Below are 16,510 nucleotides of genomic sequence, written 5' to 3' on the forward strand. Positions count from 1 at the left end.
CTCCTGGCAGCCTGTTGGACCCTGCTATGAGCAACTCGAAGAGCTGCAAGTTGTACTCACTAGGACAGGCTTTGTATGCTGCTAAAGCTCTCTTTTCCTCGATGGCTGACATAAACTCCTCCGAATGGGCTTTGAACCAGCTGTCTTTTTGGTCTTCTTGCCAAATGTGGACAAGGCGGTGTTATAAACAGCATTCCTGAAATGTTCTCATCATTCAGGTGCATTTGCATAACCCGAGCCTGGAACGGTTTCCTCAAGCTCTTGGGCAAATGTCATGAATTTGATTATGAAAATAGAATAGAGTTGTATATCATAGGATTTATTTCAGAGCAGCAACGAAAAAGCTAGAAATCCGCTTGTGTCCAGGTGCTAATTAGAGAGAAAAAATGTACAAGGTCAGTTCTTCTTCAGCAGAAGAAAAAAAAGTCAAGAAGGGCAAGATGACCTTTATCTTATCTAAACTCCGTCGGACAAGGACATAACTTGTTAATTTAAGAAAGATGGGAGAAGAGAGAAAGAAGAGGAGATGGACGGAGACACAGCCTGGACGACTGCCGGAACGTAGCATGAATTTCAGCAGAGAAAAAAAGCTACTAAAGGACTCTTATTTTTCTAATTAACCGTAAGATAAAATCCTATTTAGAAATGTAGTTAGATTGGTTAATATTTTCGTTTTTATAGAGGAAATGTTTGTTGGTAATGGCTGGGGTAATTTGGAAATGATTATTTGTGTAAAGATTGGCTTATCTAAATGTGTTTCAAATTAATCTCTATCTTTTTAATAAAATATAAAAAGGCTGTTTGTCTGAACGTTGGCTTCTTGAATAGACCGTCAAGCTACTCTAGTTAATTGGCTACTTTAAAATTGATTTATTTAATCAGGCCACGTGCATGCTACCAATTTAGGGTCCTACATATAAGTTAAAGAGGAGTAAATCTTCTAGAATGACTAGAAGTTTTTTATTTAAAAATCGGAGCAGACTTGGGAGAAAGGCTGGAAAAGTTGCCTAGGGTAAAATTAAAGGACCCAGTTTTACCCGAGTAGGAATTGATCATCCTGGACCCCTCTCTGTTCCGTGTAAAAGCAGTTTCTTAGGAAGCTCGCTTTTATGACATGGTGGCAGCGGTGGGATATAATTCACGTGCCGTTTTTACAGCATGGTAGCAGATGGGATCATAAACGCGCTTTGCTCAAGGGCTAAATAGCGCTGGTAATTGTTTTATGGAGGCAGACGTGTGAGCAGGCAGATACACGCTGCTAAATAAATGACCAGAGAAACTTCCCTGGTGTGAGGTTCAGACCGAAGCAGGGAAAGTTAGTAATTGTTTTGACTGGGGAAAAACTCCTATGCAAAGGCTCAAGCTAAGTGATGCAAGGAGAGATTCTGCCAGTGGTTTAAGTGTTCTGTGGGAAGAGGCATTTTGCTGTGAAAAAGTGCCAGCTCGAGTCATCAAGGTGACAGAGTGGCAAAAATTGTTTTTGGTTGTTGAAGTAGCATGAGTCTATAAGGAGCCAACCAGGATAGTAAAAGAAATTAAAAATAATTAAAAATATAGTTTTAAAAGGAAAAATTTCCTGCCATAAGCCAGAACCTAATGGACAGATTCCTGGAGGAAAAAGTAGTATCTGTCAAGCTGACAGTTTTATTGTTTTATAGCTTCTCCCAGAGATAAGTGCTTCGGCTAAGGCTGCAGGGAGAGAGCAGAAAAAAATATGGCTTTTAGTAGGCGTTTTTCACTGTCTGAATTAAGTGTGGATAAAGAGATTTTGGAAGCAATGGAGCACAGTACTCTACTGCAGAGTGGAGCCAGACCAAGAACTACTAGTAGTTCTTTACAAATACCCAAGGAATTCCATATGAGAAGTGCAATTACAAAATTTACAGAAGAAGATGCCCAAAGGCTGATGTCAGGAAATCCAGAAGTATTTAAACCTCAAGTAAGGCCGAGAAGGGCACAGCAGTACACTGGGGCGGAACAAGTTCCAACTCAGAAGGACCTGCTAAGAGAAGAAATAAGCGCCCAGAGGGGAACAGCAGGAGCAGCAGAGGCAGAAGCCAGCAACAGTCCCGCAGAACAAAAGGACATAAGTTTCAGGTTGCAAGAGCAGCTTACCCTGATGATGGCAAACTTCATGGAGAGCCAGACACAATGGGTGAATGTACATACAGCCAGTGAGCTCCAAGCAAAGAAATATCATGAGATGAAACTGCAGATTTTACAGAGGAAGATTGCAGAGGAACAGCAGACCAGAGACTATGTAGCTAATATTGACAGAAGAAACTTACCATATTTCCAGGAGGGAGATGACTTATTTTCATTTTTATCACTTTTTGAACTTTCGTGTGCTGATTTGAATGTGCCAACACATTTGTATTTAAAAGTCTTGAGGTCTCAAGTTTCTGGGGAGTTAGCCACTCTTTTAGCCAGAGTTTCCAATCAAAACTTAACTTGGGAACAGTTTAAACTCCTAGTTTACCAAAGAGGAGGTTTTACACCGGAATTGCTACGGCAACAATTTAGAAAATTAAGGAAAACCCCTCAAATGAGTTATTCTGCTCTAGCAGATCAGATTGAGATGTTAGGTGACCATTGGTTAGAGGCTGCCAAAGTCAACACATTCAAGGGTTTAAGAATGCTACTGTACATGGAACATTTTCTAAATTTGGTTCCACCAGAGCTGAAAAGTAGTTTATTGGAGAAAAATTGTACGGATCTACAAACACTGGCTCTCAAGACGGATGAAATAATTTCCTTTCAGAAGAGTGAACCTACTCCCGGAGTTAGGCCTATTCCAGAAGTGCCTAGGAGGCAGAGCCTATATGAAGCTAAGAAGACAGTGGTTCCAGAATCGAGACGGTCCTTAGCTGGGGAACGCAGAAGCATGGGCCCTAGCCAGACTAGGTCACCCCTGACTTGTTTCCAATGCGGAGGAGCCCATTTAAAGAAGGATTGTCCAAGACTGTCCGTATCAGCTAACCAAGACGGGAAGCCAGTTGGCAAAACACTGGTACCTGCACCACGGAGATTCCAGCAGGCACCCATGCCCACTCCACGGAAGTTCAAGCCAACAACCCCTAAAGTGAATTCTCTCAGTGCAACACCACTAGAAATACCAGAAGAAATACCAGAAGAAACGCAAGTCATTAATCAACCAAAGATTGCTAAGATGGAGTCTAGCCCTGCAAGACTCTGATTTTGAAGTACAACATATTCCAGGAAAATTAAACATTGTGGCAGATAGTCTTTCATGAATGTACGCTGATGATGTAACTGAGTGTTAAGATAATTGTAAGTTCACATATAGTCTTGTTAACCTTTCATAATCAAATGTTAAGTTAGTATCAAAATAAGAACCTTAATTGTTCTATATTTTGTATCTTTAAGGGGGGGCGTGTCATGAATTTGATTATGAAAATAGAATAGAGTTGTATATCATAGGATTTATTTCAGAGCAGCAACGAAAAAGCTAGAAATCCGCTTGTGTCCAGGTGCTAATTGTGTTCAGAGAAAAAATGTACAGTACAAGGTCAGTTCTTCTTCAGCAGAAGAAAAAAGGTCAAGAAGGGCAAGATGACCTTTATCTTATCTAAACTCCGTCGGACAAGGACATAACTTGTTAATTTAAGAAAGATGGGAGAAGAGAGAAAGGAGATGGACGGAGACACAGCCTGGACGACTGCCGGAACGCAGCATGAATTTCAGCAGAGAAAAAAAGCTACTAAAGGACTCTTATTTTTCTAATTAACTGTAAGATAAAATCCTATTTAGAAATGTAGTTAGATTGGTTAATATTTTCGTTTTTATAGAGGAAATGTTTGTTGGTAATGGCTGGGGTAATTTGGAAATGATTATTTGTGTAAAGATTGGCTTATCTAAATGTGTTTCAAATTAATCTCTATCTTTTTAATAAAATATAAAAAGGCTGTTTGTCTGAACGTTGGCTTCTTGAATAGACCGTCAAGCTACTCTAGTTAATTGGCTACTTTAAAATTGATTTATTTAATCAGGCCACGTGCATGCTACCAATTTAGGGTCCTACATATAAGTTAAAGAGGAGTAAATCTTCTAGAATGACTGGAAGTTTTTTATTTAAAAATCGGAGCAGACTTGGGAGAAAGGCTGGAAAAGTTGCCTAGGGTAAAATTAAAGGACCCGGTTTTACCCGAGTAGGAATTGATCATCCTGGACCCCTCTCTGTTCCGTGTAAAAGCAGTTTCTTAGGAAGCTCACTTTTATGACAGCAAATTCCTCCAGTTTTCTTTGATTGTGAGACTTCCTGATGTCAATACATGGTTTTCCTTCCTTTTTCATGTGATACAATATCTTTGTTCACAGTTTTACTCCACTACATACCAGGGAGTCATCAGTATCGCAATCAACACCCTGATAACTGTGTCTAATCGTAATACTAGGAAGGCTAGAGCACCTAGTGAGGATCAGATCGAGCTGATGCCAGTTCTTCGATCTTTGATGTCCCCAGGAAACTGTGTTGAAGCTTCATATTAAGGAACATGTTGCTAACACAAAGAGCATAATAACAGCAAAACTCCAGCAAGTGTTGGCCATTTTCATTCATCTTCCCAATGCCAAAACAGCCTAGACAAGTGGGCCAAGAACTGTGATCAGCACCAACTCTAGTGTTAAAGTCTCCAAGAAAGAACAGCAGCTATCTCTCAGGGATTTTTTGATAGTAGCTGCCAGATCGTCATAGAATTTAGCTTTGACTTCTGTAGACGACAGTGTTGGTGCATATGCACTAATGAGTGTGACCGGTCCTGCTGATGAGTGCAGCCAGAGAGACAGGATTCTTTCACCCCGCACAGTAGGTGGAACAATGGATCTCAGCAGAGTGTTTCTGACCATAAAGCCAACACCATATTCCCTGGTGTCATGAAATGGTTTTCCCTGCCAGAAGAATAAGATTATTTTTTCTTTGACAGATCTCATGTCTGGCAATCTCGTCTCTTGCAGGGCAACAATGTCCATTTGCAGCCTACTCAGTTCCATGTTGATGACAGCTGTCTTGCGCACGTTGTCTATTTCCTGCAGGTCCTCAGAAAAGCCAGGGGTCATTGTCTGAACATTTCAGGTGCCCAACTTTAGGGCAGAAGTTTTCTTATGATTGTTGCATGGTGCAGTTATTGATCTGCTTGTCGGCTTTCATCCTAAATCCCATGCAGCCTGTGAGGTTAACAGACTGTGACAAGACAGCACATTAATGGCTGAGGGCTGCCCAGCTTAAGGCAGGTGGTAGCTACCTAGTGAGGTGCAATGCCCTCTCCCACCATCAGAAGCAGCCCCTGGCATAATTCTCTGCACCAATTGAGCAAAGACTTATAACCGGTAACTGCTACTTCCTGTGTTATTTTGACACTGTATGCAAATCTCGAGTGTCCTCTCTGGAGCATGAAGCCTGGGTAAAATAATATGTAGGATAGGCTGTTACCCAAGCAGCGAATCCCCCCTCCCCACATCACTGAAATAGCCCAATGGAAAGGCAAGAGCCAATACAACTGGTTCCAGCAACATTGCAGGAGTTGCCAGAATGGCATGAATGGACTCTGGCTCCTGATTTTGCCTCAAGGTTAACTCCATCAGTGGATATAGTCACAAGGCAGTGGAGGTTTGAAGTAAAGAAGTGACCTACCTATAACCATCGTTTTTCTAGAGGTCCTCTGTGAATTCACACAAATGGGTTGTTCTGCGCCTGCACTGAATGTCTTGGAAGATTTTAGAGCTTAAAAGTTTGTGGGATGTTCCCCTGAGGAGCACATGCTCTGCCCACCTAAGATTCCCCTCAGTTCCTAGAATTTGTCCGCCGGGCAGAAGAATCATTTTATATAATCCACGATGGACAAAGGGGAGGATGGGTGGAATGTGTAAATTCATAGAGGACCACTAGAAGAACTATAATTATAGGTAGGTACCTTCTTTTTCTTCTTTGTAGCATCTGTGAATGCACACAAATTGGTGACTCACAAGCTTCATGTACCGGATGGTGGGATATCACGGTAGGAAGGATGCCAATACAAATCTGCCAAATCCAGCATCATTGTGTGCTCTCACATCTAGGTGGTAATGCCTGACAAAGGTGAATGGGGTAGACCATGTTGCAGCACAACTGATGTTAGGAATCTCAGTTCCACGCTGGGAGGCAGTAGATATTGACACCGCTCTATTGGAATGTGCATTCAAATGATCAGGAGGTGGTTTGCCTGATAGTTCATATGTCAGAGAAATAGTTTGGACTACCGTATTTGCTGGCGTATAATACGACTGGGCGTATAAGATGGCCCCCAACATTTCCACTCAAAATGTAGAGTTTTTTATATATTCACTGTATAAGATTACCCCCTCTTCCGCATGTGTGATACTGCTTTGGCTGCATCATGGGGAGAGTTCGTTTTGCCGCTTTTGGTTCCTTTCGCTGGGAGAAAGCGAGGGTTTGCTGGAAGAAGGACAGCATTGGTGCAGAACAGCTGACTGTCGGTAACCAGCAGAGAGGCAGCAGCCATTTTGAGAGGCAGCAGCCATGTGGTTGCATCTCAAAATGGCTGCCGCCTCTCTGCTGGTTACCGACAGTCAGCTGTTCGGCACTAGAGTCCAGCTGTTCTGAGGCTACCAAGTCTACTCGGTCTTACTACCAGATAAGTGACTTCGCTGGGAGAGAACGAGGGTTTGCTGGAAGAAGTATAGCATCGGCTGTCCTTCTGGGTTTGACTGGTTGTTTAAGTGGGTCAGGTAGCTATAATTGGCTTTCATTGGGGGGTTTGCTTTTAAGGAGTAGCCTTTTTTCCTTCTTTAAAGAAAGACTTGCTGGCCTGACTTCTTGCTGCAGTGCCGTGGTTTTGCTGCTGCGCCATAGCGCAAGCATCGTTAAGTGAGCAATAATCAAGAAGGCTGGTCCGTGGGGGTGCCGAAGCCCCTTGTTTGTGTGTGGGTGTGTGTATCTGTGTGTGTATGTGAGTGCGTGTGTGTTGTTTTTGAATTTTGAAGTGCACCCCGCGTATAAGATGACCCCCACTTGGAGGCATGTTTTTCAGGGCAAAAAAGTCATCTTATACGCCGGCAAATATCTGGAAATGGATTGTGATGATGCTGGGCCTCCCTTGTAAGGACCATGGAAACATATGAAAAATCTGTTAGTTTTCCTGAAAGCCTTAGTTCTGTCAATATAAAATGCAACAAAGCATCTTACGTCTAGCCTGTGGAGCAGGTGTTCTAAGATTGATGGTCATGGGAAAATGATGGTAATATAATTGGGTGATTTAGATGAAATTCTGATACAATCTTGGGCAGAAAGGAGACATCAAAATACAAAGTCATGTTGTCTGGATGAAACTGGATAAAGAATGGATCAGAACAAGGAGCAGCAAGCTCACAGACTCTTTTAGCAGATGTTACAGTGGGGTCTCGACTTATGAACTTAATCCGTATTGGAAGGCGGTTCGTAGGTCGAAAAGTTCGTAGGTCGAATCTGCATTTCCCATAGGAATGCATTGAAAATCATTTAATCCGTATCTGCTCTTTTACGTCCATAGAAACTAATGGGAAACTAATGGGAAACTAATGGGAAGCTGCTATTCCGCCTTCTGCCACTAGAGGGGGATATTTTTTCTTTTTTTCTTAGGCCAATAAAAGTTCAGGAAAGGAGGGCGAGGCAGGAAACAGTTTTAAAAGCATTTTTGAATTTTTTTTTCAACGAAGCCAATTTTAACGCATGTTTTAAAGCATGTTCTGCTGATTTTTTCAGCACAAAGACACACAGGCAGGCTTTTTAGGTGCTGAGCAAGCCTCCCCAAGCCTCTTCAGAGCCAGCCGATCAGTTGTTAGGTGGGGAGAGGAGGGGGCAGAGAAAAGCACAAAATGGCTGCCAGGCTCCCTGCTCGGTGCCGGCTTTTAGCTGTTTCCTGCTCTTTTTCCTGCAGTACAGGGGCTACCAAGGCCTGGTAAGTGACTTTCTTTTATTTATTTTTAAGTTTCTGACCCTTTTTCCCCCTCCAGAAGCCTCTAAGGGGAGGGAGGGGGCACTTTTTTCCTGTTTGTAACTCGAGGGAAGTTCATATGTCAAGTTGTTATTTCCCTATCGGGTGGGTTCGTAAGTCGAAAAGTTTGTATGTAGAACTGTTTGTAAGTCGAGACCTCACTGTATAGCCACCAGAAAAGATGTCTTTAGAGAAAGCAACCTAAGATTTGAAGAGGCCATTGGTGCGAATGCTGGGCGCATGAGATCATTAAGAACAATTTATAGTGACCATTGGGGTATAATACGTTGACATGGTGGATGGAGGTTATTGAGTCCTTTGAGGAATTTTTTAACTGTAGGTTGAGATAAAACTTTTGCTGATGTGGAGTTATCTGGTTGATAGGCAACAATGGCATATATATGGGCTTTCAAAGTGGAATGAGAGAGTCCAAATTCAAAGAGATGGAGTAAGCAGGTAAGTAGTGTCTTCAAGGAAACAGGTATTGCAGGTAAGTTATTTATTTCCATATAATTAAAGAAGGCTCTCCACTTACTTGCATATAGAAGCTGAGTTTATAGTATTTGTGCTCAATCCGTGCTCGGTTATTAGAAGAAAGGCATGGAAAGTTCTGATGATTGCTAAGAGCTCCAGATGGTTGATGTGAAGTGATTGTTCTGATCTTGCCCATAGGCCATGAATTTTGTGATGAAGACAATGTGTTCCCCAGCTGGATGGGCTGGAGTCGGTGGTGACCTGCACCATCGGATGGAAGAGCAGGAATGGTCATCTGACACGGAGGTTTGACGTCAATGTCCACCAAGTGAGTTGACTGGTTAACTCTGCTGTCACAGTCAATTTCATGGATGGGTGATCTATCACCAGGTTGAATAGTGGCAGGCACTATGATTGGAGTGACCTCATTTTGAGAAAGGCATGCTGGAATACCGATGTTGTGGATGCCATGAGCCCGAGGAGGTGTTGAACATGATGGGCTGGAATGGAAGGTCAGATTGAAAGGGGCAAATTTCCTTCTTTAACCTTATAACTCGTTCCGGGGGAATGAAGGCCCTGGATTGCATGGAGTCGAAGAGGGCTCCGATGTAGGTGAGTGTGCTGGTTCGAGATGAGATTTGTATAGTTTACTTTGAGTCTGAGGTTCTGAAGTGTGTTGAGCGTGATGGTTGTAGCTCTCATGGTGTTTTGGTACGACGTCGCAACTATCAGCCAGGTATGGATAGATGTCTATGCCCTGAAGGCGGAGATGCACTGCGATTGGTGCCATGCACTTCGTGAAACTCCTCGGCGTCATGGAAAGTCCAATGGTAGGGAACAGAATTGGTACATGATATTGAATTGAAATCTGAGAAATATTTGATGAGATGGATGGATCGAAATATAGAAGTGTCCTGTAGACCAATCACAACAAACCATTCTCCCCTTTATCTGGGATTTTCGAAAAGGCTGGCGTCGATGGGACTGATTTTGATTCCGAAAGGATGATGTCAATGGTGGTGGACCTTCTAAGGATCTGTCAACTGGTTGTGATCTGAATTGTCGATATGGCTGGAATCTCTGATATGGTTGTTCTTCAAATGATTGTGGATAGAATTGAGTCTGTCTCTATTGAGGTAGTTGGTATCAAAAGGATTGTTGGTTGGGGCATGATCTTGCCATTTTCCATAATTTATAAAGGTTTTCCATAGTCTCAACTGTTTTCTGATTAAAGAGACCGGTGCCGTCGAAGGGAAGGTCTTCTATCATTGACTTGGCATCCTCAGACAGTCTGGTGGATCTAAGCCAGGCGTGTCAATGCAACACTATCGAGGATGCTAGGGTTTTTGATGCCATGTCAGCTGCATGTCTAGCTGCAATCCTTTGTAGTTTTGCCAGCAAGGTGGCCTTGGTATGGGCATTAATCAGTTCAGTTTTGATCGATTTAGGTGCGGATTCTAATATCGGGAGAATTTTGTTCCAAAGTCGGCGCTGATAAGCACCCATCACCACTTGATAGTTGGCAACTCTTAAGTGAAATGTTTTGGAGCAAATAAATTCTTCTACCGATGATGTCAATTTTCCAACCCTCCTTATAGTGGGGGCCACTGAAGACTTTCTGGCTTTGGACTGAAATTGGGAGTAGGATGTTTGGCCAAAAACTTGGTGTCTGTTCCATGCATCTTGTACAGGTTTTCAGTCCGTCTTGAGATTTGTAGTGCAGATGGTGCCTTGTCCCATGCTTCCTTGATTAGTTTGAGCATCGATGGAATAAAAGTAAGACTAAGTGGAGGTGTCCTTTCGTGATTAATGTCATTGAAAATTAGATGTGCCTCAGGTGATGGAGGTTTTTTGACATGTAGTTGTAGGGATTTAGCCATTCTGGATTTAGCCAGACCCTGCTGTTCAAGAGACCAGACCTCTGTAAAGATTTTTATAATTTTTTATTACAAAAATAGAGGTTCATTAGAAATCAGTTCATATTGCATTGACGCCGTGACGTGACAGTAGGAGGAGGACAGAGCTCTGTCCCCTGGGCTGAATTCTGACCTGTTTGACACTCCAGGTGTCAAAATCTCCCTGAAGAGGTGGTGAACTGGGGGGGGAGCATGTTGATCACGGGGGAGGGGAATGGCTGTCTTTATTTGGTGGTATGAGAGATTGTCGGTGTCGAGAACTCGATTGAGAGGCTTCAACAAATATAGGGATTTGGAGCTGGTTGTTTCTGGAAGAAAATGGCTCCTGGGTCATGGATTCTACAGAGGTTATCAATCCATTTAGACATGGTATGGGAGGAAGCTGGTTTTGTCAAGGATCTCTGTGCAGTACTAAGGAGAGATGGCAACATCAATATGTGTGCTGGAGTGGTTGCATTTTTAGAGATCGGCTCATATAGATGATCGGCTGGTTCTGTCGATGTTCAATGGATTTGCAGATCAAAGGATTTAGCCATGCGAATCGTAAGTTGGGCATAGGTCTGGAAATCCTCTGCCAGTGATGGCGGGTCGGTATCGACAATGTCCGACTCTGGAGAGGTAAGTAATACCAATGGAGTCTGAGGCCGAGATCCATGGTCAGAGCCATCAAGGTCACGTCTGGAGTCAACGGACTGTCGATCAACTTCGGTGTCGAGAAGCTGAGTTTCATAGTATTGCTAGTTATGAATTGAACAAATGGAGGTGGCATGTCCATGGACATGTGTCAATGTCAAGGATCATCAACATCGAAAGATGGCGATCGAGTGTCGATGGACCTTAATTGGTAGGGATGGACCTCGGTGTCAAGCCTGGTGTCGTAACAATGCTGGGGTCGATGACTTGGATTTACTGGAGGACGGGAACTGTGTTGAGGTAATGGAATGGAGCGTGTGTCCATGGACCAGGATGAATATAGAGGATTGTCAATATCAGAGCCTGTGTCGAAACGTTGGTTGCTGATGCGATGGCATAGCAGTAAAATAAAATGACGCAGGCATGAAGAATGGTTTTCGCCATCTACTATAGTAGAAAAATATTGGGAGGTTGGGGCTGCAAAAGCCTCAAATGTGGATGAAATTTGCTTGACCATTCAAGGTTTTTTCTATATCAAGTGGGGTATAGCAACCTCTCAGTGATGTGGCCATTTCAACACCGATGGTTGTTGAGAAGTAGGCTGACTGCTGGATGGTATTATTGAACCAGGTAAAACACCTGGTCGACTAGTCGGCGCAGTTTGTCGAGCAGAACACTGGTCGGGGCAAATTGCAACTTGATGTGCGTGCTGAGCATAGGTTTGAACCACATATGATGAAAAGAGCTATCGAGATTGTTGATGTTGACAGTTCTGGTTAGGGATTGGTGGGCGATCCGAGGGCATCGAATATGGAATGGTGTCATGCTGTTTGGGATGGGAATCCTCAGGCGATGGAATAACCGAAGGATTGCTGGAAGGAATAGAAGGTTGTGGACTGGGAGGAGAGCATGTTAATAGGTTGACTCTGTGATTTGTCTGTGTGTGTTGCTTTCTTAATAAAGGAGATTGGCTTTTGAGGAAGAAGTTTAGACAGGACCTAGCTGAGACCTAAGTGGCTCTGCTCAGCAGTCAGAGGTCTGTCTGGATTTCGGACTCATCCCAGTCTCCGGCACCCCCATAAATCTCTTTGGAGATAAGGGGCTGCTTACAGACTCTATCATCCCATTCTGGAGACTAAAAAAAAAGGGTTGATGGGACAGAAATCTGTCATCATCTGAGGGAGATCTGACCAAAATTGATTCAGAGAGTTGTGATTGCAATGGGATGTCTGTAGGCTTAGCTTGTTTAGGAGGAGAAGGCTCTGGAGCTGGAGCAGCTTCATTAGGTCTCTGATGTTTAGAAGTTGTTTTCAATGTCAAAGATTTTGGTATCGAGGACTTTGATTTCTGTGTCTTCAAGGTCTTAGACGATGCAGATGGAGAATCGGAATGAGCTGATGTAGCCGATGGACGTTATTTCGATGATTCGGCAACGGCTTTCTCCATTGCTTTGGTTAGGAAAGTGGCCCTTTGGTTAGGTTGGGCCAGTTAAACTGGTTGTAAGGATTGTTCCCAAAGTCAGAGTTTTAGCCTTGGGAGGCGAGATAGAAGAACTCTGCACTTAAAATTTTTGCAATGGGTACAGGAGTTTGATGTTGTTCTCCCAAACAGAAAAGGCACTTAGCATGTCCGTTGGAAAGTGGGATTTTATTATCACAGACAATGCAGTGCTTAAACAGGCCCAAAGGAGCCTTGAATAGGAGAAAATAATTTGAAGAGACAAACCAATGATTGAAGGGGGGCGTATGCTGCGACCAGAGACTGAGCGAGGTGGAAAAATCTCTGACGATAATGAATTTGATCTGATTGTTTAAAGGAAAGAAGACTGATACCAGGAAGGAATCAAGAATAAACTCTCTTTTACTCACAGAAGCAGAATTATGAGGCTCTCAATGCGATGGTTGAAAGAAACTGAAAGGGGACGCTTGGCACCAAGGTACTTATATGGGTGGGGAGGGGCATATTCTTATGTGTTTATTGCTATAGCAGAAGCTCTAGAATCTTCCAATGAGGCTTCGCATAGGCACGAATCACTCAGAGTGTGATTCACAGAGGCCACAAAGAAAAACCTGGGCATTCAGGAATGAATCCAAGAGCACCTTGGATGTTCCCAGAGGGAATGAGTCCCATCTAAAATAAGCTGAAACTCTATTCCCCCATTTGCCTTTCTACTGATCAGGAATACTTCTGTCTTGTATGAATCCAGTTTTTTAACCCTCCTCTAGTCCATTACTGACTCGTCACTGATTTTGAAGCAGAACAGCTTCCTAAGATTTAGATGGTAAAAGAGAAATAAAATAAGGTTTCATCTGCATACTTAGTGACAATGAATCCCCAAAACCCAGACAACCTCTTCCAGTGGTTTTATGCATATGTTAAACAGCATGGAGGCCAACATTAAACTGATTGCCGCCACCACAAAGAGTGAGCATCAGACCTTGTTCGGTTGGATTCATTCCTGGTTTTCCACCATTGTCACTCTAGCCTTTATCCCACTTACTTCATCACCACCAGCTACCCAGTAAACCAAGGCAGAGTTGACACTGAAATTTTATTTTTCATTTCCCTGACTTTCCCTGACCAAATTTTGTCAATTTCCCAGACCGCCATTCAAATATAATCACAAGTTAAAAAATGAATAAGTCATGTTGCATTAACGCAAATGCTCTGTGTAGCGTGCATGAGCATGCCTGACTGACAGCAACAGATTCATATCAATTGCAACAGATGCAAGTCCTCCACAGTTCAAGACAGCATTGTAAATCTGATGTTGCATGACAACCGTTTCTTCATGCAAGATCTCAATTAACATTGATTTATTACCATATTTTTTGCTCCATAAGACGCACTCCCCCCCCCAAATAGTGGGGGAGAAAGTATGTGCGTCTTATGGAATGAATACAGAAAAAAGGGGTTTAACCACCACCACCACCCAGAAACCCCCTACTGCCATGCTGGGAGGCCTCTGAACTAGCACCAGAGACTGCTTGCTATTTAGAACCCACCAATCTGCACTGCTGGGTTTCCAGGATCTGTTCCCTGCAGCCCACCTGGAAAACCAGCAAGGCTAACAGGCCTATAGTAGCAGGCAGTAAAAATAGCGAAGGGCCAAAGAGAAAAGAGTAATTCTAGAAAGAAAAGGGGAACCCACAAACATAGTCCCCCACTTAGGCAGTTGATTTTCGCACCTTTGGGGAAATCACAGGGTTCAACACATCCAAAGTGCAATAGATGAGCCTTACCCTAGGAAAACCACTTTTGCAATAATGGCATCTCCCCTGCCATGTATGAGTTAGAATGGCCCCTGGCCTCCTGCCCCTTTCTGTGCCTTGACCTCCAAAGGCATGGTGACCCCCGGCTGCACCTCCTGCTCAGAACAGGGCTGCACAGCCCCAGTCGCAAAAGAGGCCAAGAGAGCTCTTCAGTGTTTTGGGGTGCCCTGCAGGACCCCCATCAGAGGCTGGATTTTCCTCCCACAATCCTCCAGTGCACAGATATTAGCATATCTGCCTGCTTGCATCACCCAGTTGGCTTCTCTATTGGAGAAGCAAAGCAGGAAGGAGGAGTCTCTTTCCCTTCACCTTCTGGAGAAGTCAGACCATGTGACCAGCCAGACATGTGGAGAAGCAGAGAGAGAGAGAGAGGACACAAACAAAAGCTTCTAAAATAAATTGCCAGTAAGTTTAATAGGCCTGAGAATAGTGAGGGGAAGATAAATTTACTACTTGTCTTTAAAATCTGGTAGTTTTACTTTAAAAGCTGTTTGTTTTGGGTTAAATTGTGCTTGGGTAAAAAGGTGCTCCATTTGAGTTGAAACCTGATTGTGTAGAAACGTGCATAGGGGTACTTGCTTTAAAAGCTCTCTGCAAAGCCTTTCAGATCAGCCCTGATCAGCTGTTAGGTGGGGAGAGGGGAGGGGGAAGGAGCTGAGAAGAGCACGGAGAAGAGCACAAAATAGCTGCCAGCTGCCGGCTGCCTTTTAGTTGTTTAGGGCTCTTTTTTGTTGTTCTGGGGTCTACCAAGGCACTGTGAAGAGCAAGGCTCAGTCTACAGTACCTGGTAAGTGACTTTCTTTTACGTTTTTTAAAGTTTCTGACCTTTCCCCCCCTATAAAAATGCATTAATTAATTTCCAATGCATTTTTATGGGAAATTTGGATTCAACTTGCAAACTTTTCAACTAGTTCTGGGCATCTAATAGAGAATGTATTTTCAAAGGGTGTTGCAGCAAGGAAACTAATTGTGCCTCCTGACTTCTAACTGGATTACAGTACCTGCTTCCTGATTTCAGCTACTATAGTTTGTATTCAATTTTTTTTGGCTCATCAAGAACATTGTTCATGGCTAACCTGTTGTGCCTTGCATGCTATAAACGTTCAATTATGTCAGAAAATGGAGATTTGGTCTTATGCTGAGCATGTGCTACTACTGGTGAATGGGATCAGGTTAAGCTTTGTGTTGCTGTTCTTTTGCATAACCTAAAGTAAATAAGGAAAACCAGCTGTTAAACAGTTTAATTCCACTATTTATCCTCCACACAACTAAAAGGGACCTCTCAATGCAGTGCCAAATCAGAAAAACCATTTCTAACGTAATATAGGCTTGAGCTGTGCTGGGCAGAGTTGCACAACAATCTCATCTGTCATTCAGACATTTCTATAAGCATGGGGAGGAGGTGGATGAAAGGAAATGTAAAATATAGGTAGAGTGGTATAGGTCTTATCACTGGCTGATAATTATCTATATTAATGCCACTGTTGACTGCTGTTCACTTTACATGGTTCAAATGTTATTCTGTTATGGTTTATTAAATATTTTATTACACTATTTGGTTCAGAATATATTTTCCCTGTGTTCCTCCTCTAAAAATTAAGTGCGTCTTAATGTCTTATGGAGCAAAAAATACGGTAACTAAAAATCCACTTTCAATAGAAGCATTATTGTAAGACAGGATAAGGCACATTTTGACAACAGTCCACAGGTATGAGAAACTTTTGTTGGACATCAAAATACCACTGTAAAATGTATCCATTCCAACTTCATCATTTTGTTTTGCAATATATGCTTGATATTGAGCCTTGAACTCATTATGGGCAGCTGTGGTTAAAGCAGTGTAGTGTTGCTTTGATTTTCTTCACTACTGTGTCATTGATCTGATTTGCTGCATGTAGAGCTTCAAGAACAGCCTGTATCCTAGTGATTCCAAGATTTGGCTTGTATAAAATGATAGTAGGATCCAATGCTGATAAGCTACTGTCAACCTTGCTTCTGTCAAGCAAGTTCTCAGACAATTTCATGTTGTTAACAACTGGGAACCAGAAGATACGTTTTGCAGCTTTTCTGATTTTATGGAACAACTCATTAGCTTCTTGATTAGCCTACAAAGTTTTTGAGTTTTGAAACCTTTGTAGAAATGGCTCACAATCCCCAGGTATCATTTCCATGAAAGCCATTTTGCACTTCATGAGTGGATCTTGCATTGCAGCTTTTATACAAATTG

The 16,510-nt window shown here is 42.8% G+C and overlaps 1 protein-coding gene and 1 pseudogene across 6 annotated transcripts in view; both read right to left on the bottom strand.

Moving 5' to 3' along the window:
* LOC110078403 (protein diaphanous homolog 3) overlaps window positions 1-16,510 on the bottom strand; it is a 355,467-nt gene that overhangs the window by 106,129 nt on the left and 232,828 nt on the right. The window lies entirely within an intron of this gene.
* On the bottom strand, window positions 14,150-14,304 carry LOC140706166 (U1 spliceosomal RNA; annotated as a pseudogene).

Source organism: Pogona vitticeps, chromosome 3 (genome assembly GCF_051106095.1).
Source record: "Pogona vitticeps strain Pit_001003342236 chromosome 3, PviZW2.1, whole genome shotgun sequence".
NCBI lineage: Eukaryota > Metazoa > Chordata > Lepidosauria > Squamata > Agamidae > Pogona > Pogona vitticeps.